Source organism: Arachis hypogaea, chromosome 5, assembly GCF_003086295.3.
Source record: "Arachis hypogaea cultivar Tifrunner chromosome 5, arahy.Tifrunner.gnm2.J5K5, whole genome shotgun sequence".
In the NCBI taxonomy this organism is placed as follows: Eukaryota; Viridiplantae; Streptophyta; class Magnoliopsida; order Fabales; family Fabaceae; genus Arachis; species Arachis hypogaea.
This window is the reverse complement of record NC_092040.1, coordinates 40,927,603-40,933,822: the sequence shown is the minus strand read 5'-3', so window position 1 is coordinate 40,933,822 and position 6,220 is coordinate 40,927,603.

Sequence of the window (6,220 nt, the reverse complement as noted above, 5' to 3'; positions counted from 1 at the left end):
TTATTTATTTTTCGTGTTTGACTGAACAATCATTGGTTCAGACTAGATGAGCCTACAGTTAGTGCATTTATTGAGAGGTGGTGTTCTAAGACGGATACCTTCCATATGTCGTTCGAAAAGTATACCATTACACTGTAGGATGTGATGTATTAGCTAGGGTGGCCTGTTAATGGTGAGGCCGTTGGTATATATCTCACGGACTTCCCGAAATTTATGGCTAACGAAAAGCTAGTGTGGGAGTGATTTGAGGAGCTTTTTGGTGAGCTGTTACTGTCGAATAAGGTCAAGGTGCTCCAGCATTGGATAAGAAAAAACTTCAGGGTTTAATGTAGATTGGACAAGAAAAAACTCTAGGACTCTGTATTTTCTCCCTCAACAAATGTAAATGCAATTAGAATGATGTCCGAGTTTCCATCATGCACGATCGCCAAAACAAAGTACCACCGTACTTGTCATAATATTGAGTCATATCGATGCTCACAAGTGGCTTGCCATGTCGAAAAGCCTCAATACAAGGAGAAAAAAATCTAGAAAAAACGGTAAAAGTATACTATGAATTCATCAACCTGCTCCCTAACTCTAACAGGATATGTCTTTAAAACGGCAATGCTTACGACCATAGTTGACTACACACTGATAAGTGGATATTTTATACACTTTTTGGCTTAGTTTTCATATAGTTTTTAATAGGTTTATTTAATTTTTATTAAGTTTTTACAGGTTTTAGTGTTAATTTTATATTTTTGGATTCCACTTTGAGTTTGTGTGTTTTTGTACCATTTCAGGTATTTTCTGGCTGAATTTGAGGAGTTGGAGCAAAAGTCTGATTCAAAGACAGAGAAAGCACTGCAGATACTGTCCAAATTTGACCTCCCTGCACTCAGAAGAGATTTTTTGTAGCTACAGAAGTCAAAATGGAGCGTTCTTAATGACTATCGAAAGCTGACTTTTAGAGCTTTCCAGCAATGTATAATAGTCTATATGTTGTTTCGGATTAGAAGGCCCAAAACTGGCGTCCAACGCCAACTTTCTGCCCTTTTCTAGTGTCAAGGGTCCAAGGAAGCAAATTCCAATGTCCAACGCCCAGAGATGACTCCCTAGCTGGCGTTCCATATCCAAGAGACCTCATAGCACGTGGATTTCATCAAGCTCAGCCCAAACACTTACCAAGTAGGCCCTAGAAGTGGATTTTAGCACTACAAATGTTGTTGTACCCTTACTAGTCATTAGCTTAGTATTTAAGAGATTTTATTCATGTCATTCAAACAACTTACATCACTTTTTCTCATTATACACATTTTACATTGTATTCTACTTCAGTATGAGTTTCTAAACCTCCTAGGTTGAGAGGAGGAGTCCTGCTGAGTCCTATGAATTAATAAAAGTACTATTGTTTCTTCTTCGATCCATTTCTGATCTATCTCTAAGATGTATATGCGATCTTCATCGTGGTGAATAAGATGATCTAACCAATTAGATCTGTTTATCACACTAAGACGAACGTGCTTGACAAACACCCGCGTTTACTTGGGTTCGTGTGAATACCTGGAAGAAAAGCACGAGCCAACAACTATGTTTATACATCTCTCAGATGGTTAATCCATGATTTTGTTGGAAACTTCTCGAGACACCAGTTTAGCCAATCTCCGATGAGATTAGGGTCTCCATGGTATAGGCTAGATTCCAAAGAAGCAGCGTTCTCTAATTCGGAAGATTCGACCTTGTCTGTGGCGTTTTGAGTAGGATTGTAAGGTCCCACATCGGTTCGAGAGGGGAACGAAGCATGCCTTATAAGGGTGTGGATACCTCTCCCTAGCATGACGCATTTTGACGAGTGAGTGTGGGGGGCTTCAGCTATCAACCCTATTGTCAAAGACAAAACGGTGAGGTCTTGTGTGTCAAAGCGGGCAATATTGTGCTAGCGGGTGGTCTGGGCTGTTACAGATGGTATCAGACCCGGAGCCCGGATCGATGTGCCAGCGAGGGCGCTGGGCTCCTTAGGGGGGTGGATTGTAAGGTCCCACATCGGTTGGGGAGGAGAACGAAGCATGCCTTATAAGGGTGTGGATACCTCTCCCTAGTATGACGCGTTTTGACGAGTGAGTGTGGGGGGCTTCAGCTATCATCCCTATCGTCAAAGGCAAAACCGTGAGGCCTTGTGTGCCAAAGCGGATAATGTCATGCTAGTGGGTGGTCTAGGCTGTTACAGATGGTATCAGAGTTGTAGACCGGATCGATGTGCTAGCGAGGGCGTTGGGCTCCCTTAGGGGGTGAATTGTAAGGTCTCACATCGATTGGAGAGGAGAACGAAGCATGCCTTATAAGGGTGTGGATACCTCTCCCTAGCATGACGCGTTTTGACGAGTGAGTGTGGGGGCCTTCAGCTATCATCTCTATCGTCAAAGGAAAAACTGTGAGGCCTTGTGTGCCAAAGCGGACAATATCATGCTAGCAGGTGGTCTGGGCTGTTACACCCTGGCTCGCTCAGGTATTACTTGGACGACCCAGTGCACTTGCGGGTATTGCTGCTGTACGAAAGTGTGGGGTTTGCATACACGTGCACTACACACCAAGAATCTAATGCGACAACTCGCCATAGGACTCCTCTCAATTACCATATATCTGTGCTATTTCCTTCTGATTAGCCAACCAAACCTTCATATATAGTAACTGCAGCATCGACCCTGACCAACAAAAAGATGAAAGCACATATCACGTGATAATTAAGCTGACTGTGATTGCTTGATATCGACGTAGCCAAACAAGTGTGGGGTTCATTATATCTTCTGACCTCCCAGGTACCCTTTTGTTGCCAGAGTGAGACTCGAATCGACCAATTTCATCCTTTTCCAAATTTCTTGCATTTTTCGTGGTACTTAAGATGGTCTAACTCTCATATTCTGTACTCAACTCTACGGTGGATGCTATAACTTTTGACACTCAACACGACTTTCTCTTTATTCTAGAATGATTGCCCAATCTAAAGTTCTGTACGAGCAATTGTATCATGCAACTGTCGGCCACCAAAAGCAGACTGAAAGTCTGACTGTTATCCTATAGCTTCCAAGTTTAGGGTGAAAAAGTGTGGAGGATATTGTTGTTTGCTTAAACTTGAAGGACCATGCTGTGTATGTGGATTGCACATTGTATTCTTATCATTGTCCCCAACTATGTCGACAAGCTTTTTGTCCATATCATCCTCTCGCATTGCATTTTCAACTCAATCTAGTTTTTCGTTGTCTACACCATCGAAAACCACGCAAGGAGAATCAGCAATCGTAACCGCCAGCTCGCATAAAGAACGATTGTCTCTTACAACATAGGCATCTCCATCCTCGCAGTTTAAATCAACTGCAAAAGACAGAGATGCATCCAACAATGCGGCCGGTACAACCACAGGCATAGAACTCGAAGCTCCCCCTAAGGCAATCAATTGAGGATTAGGAGCTGATGCCCCAGAACCTGAAGGTCTTCATCAGACCTTACCATAAATGTATCATAGTTCACACCAATTGAGGCAACTGCAATTGAGATCTTGTAAAATAACTTTTCCATCCATTTAATTTCACACATGCCAAGCTTTTCCAATATACTGGTTTGTAATCCAAAAAACTATTTAATGAATGGATAAAAATACTTAAAGGCACTTTGTCATAAGTAAATTTTACACCCTTTCTTTTGTTTTGTTTTTTTAATTTTTTTATAGTGCACAAGCACTAAGATACTATTCTCACTAGACATTGTGTATTTGGCTCTCTACTTCATATTCAGGATCTCAATTTTTCATAATTTGCTATAGGGCATCAAGGATTGTTACAATGCATCTCCTTATAATCCGCCACACCTAAACGGATATTAACCCACCTTGTTCGAACATAATATGCTACATCCAACAGAGTATTACGTTACATACTTCATGCATAATTCGCTGTGACCTATCACAATTTGTGGAGCTTCAGATCTACAGCATAATCCTCTTTCTGCTATCGTAGATTACATCTTATGCATATTCATTCGTAATTCGCAATGATATGTAGCTTTTTACGTGAATGTTTTTAAAATTCTCTTGGTTATAGCGGATTACATAGAATTAGGGATGGCAAAACGAGTCGAACCATCGGGCCGACCCGTTGAACCTGCCAAAAATGGTGGGTTGGTCTAGATTTTGGAACCCGCCAAATTAAAAAAATCTGCTAAACTCGCACCGCCAAATTTGCGGGTTTTGACAGGGCGGGGCAGGCCGGCCCGTCGGGCCAAGAATTTTTTTTATTTTTTATTAAATTAAAGAGTGATTACTAGTACAAAATTAATAATTATATAATTTTCAAACACTTTTTTTTTCATTTTTTATTTTTATTCTTCTTTTAGTTATTAACTTTATTTATTTTATTTTACAATTTTGTATATATGCTTAAATTATGTGACTTATTTTTTAAAATAAAAATGGTTTTATTGATAAATATTATTTTGAACAATTTTGTTGAAGTTAAAAATTAATAAAAAATAGTAAAAAATTATATTATAATTTGATTATTTTTTATTTATATTTAATTTTTTTAATTATTATTTTTTTGATTAATTTTAATGAATTTTATTTAAAAAAAAAAGTCAAATGGACTAGTCCGCCGACCCACCAATCAGCCTTAAAAAGCGAAGAGGACTAGCATTTTAAACCTATCTTAGTTGACGAGACGAAACCCGTCCCATTTATAGTACAAACTTAGACGGGCGGACCGACCCGCTTTACCAGCCTTATATAAAATAAGTTTAAGGCCAATATAAGCATTTTATGAATGTTGCTTTTGTAGTTTTGTGTAATTAATTTTGATCTTCATTTGTTTTAAACATGTGAATTGTCCAAAATATAAGTACTTATTTTGGTTTTAAATTAGTATATACTTTACTTTATTTTTATTTTTAAAAACCTAAGCAGCATTTATAAACTTTTTATTAGTAAGTCTAAAATTAAAATATCTTCAATGTATTTTTTTTTTGAGTCGCTCTCTTCTCTTTCTCCCTTCCTAGGTTTTCATTTAAAAGAAAAAAAAATATACTAAAGGACCAATATTTTTAGTATAAAAAAATTGCTTAGTGTTAGTTCATCCTTAAAACAAAAGTTTTTTTTGGTGACATCCTTAAAACAAAAGTTAAAAAAAGGGTTGATTATTTATTTTTAAAAATTTTTAATTTTCTTTTATTTCTTAATTGTATGAAACTTAATGTTCATATAGACACTACTACTTTATAAGCAGATTCACATAGTATCCCTAATTAGTATCGCGCCAAAGAAGCTCGATGTTGAAAGTTGTCTTTGAACAATTCATCGAAATATTAACCAAAATCTTAACAAAAAAAAGGGTACTTTTCTTTTTTATACTAACCACAAAATACTAAACCAAAAAACAACGAAATTAGCACGCTCAACGAAATTTGCACTCTATGGCATAAATTAGGTGCGGACACTCCCCATTTCTGTAGACAAATTTTAAACGTCTGGTTCATTGCAGAGAAAGTAGGAATTTCCCGCTTGCTTTATATAAAAGTAACTGTAGTATTTTTGTCCAATAATAATATTATAAGAATATAAATTTTTTAAAATTATGTTAAGTTTGTTTTGATATTATTATACATTATAAAATAAAAAATTTATAAAATTATACTACTTTTATAAAAAAAAATTATAGGAGATAAAAATTTTTATTGACTAATTAAAATTACTAGTATTTTCGTAGATAAAAAAAATCAAATAATAAATTTTTTAGTTATTATTTTTATGTGAAAGAATTAATTTTTTATTAACTTTAACATTTATTATGTAAAACTTGAAAAGATTTAATGTGTATATTCTTATATTTGATTAGGTGTTAATTCTGTTACACAAATAAAAAAAATTAATTTTTATGTTTATTATTTAAAAATAATATTTTTTCTCTCTTTATATATATAAAAATATAATTAGATATTAGTATAAAAAAATTTATATTGATAGTTATAAAATTAATTTAAAATTAATTTATTTTTGAAACAATTGAATCTTGATTCTAATTATTAATTACAATATTATTTTTTTAAAATTATATATAATAAATATTTAAAATAAGAGAAGTAAAAATATAGATTAAAATAAAGATAAGTAGTATAAATTTAAAACAAATAGAAAAGCTAAAAAAAGTATGTACATAATAATATATTTTTTATGCGAATAATATTATAAAATTAT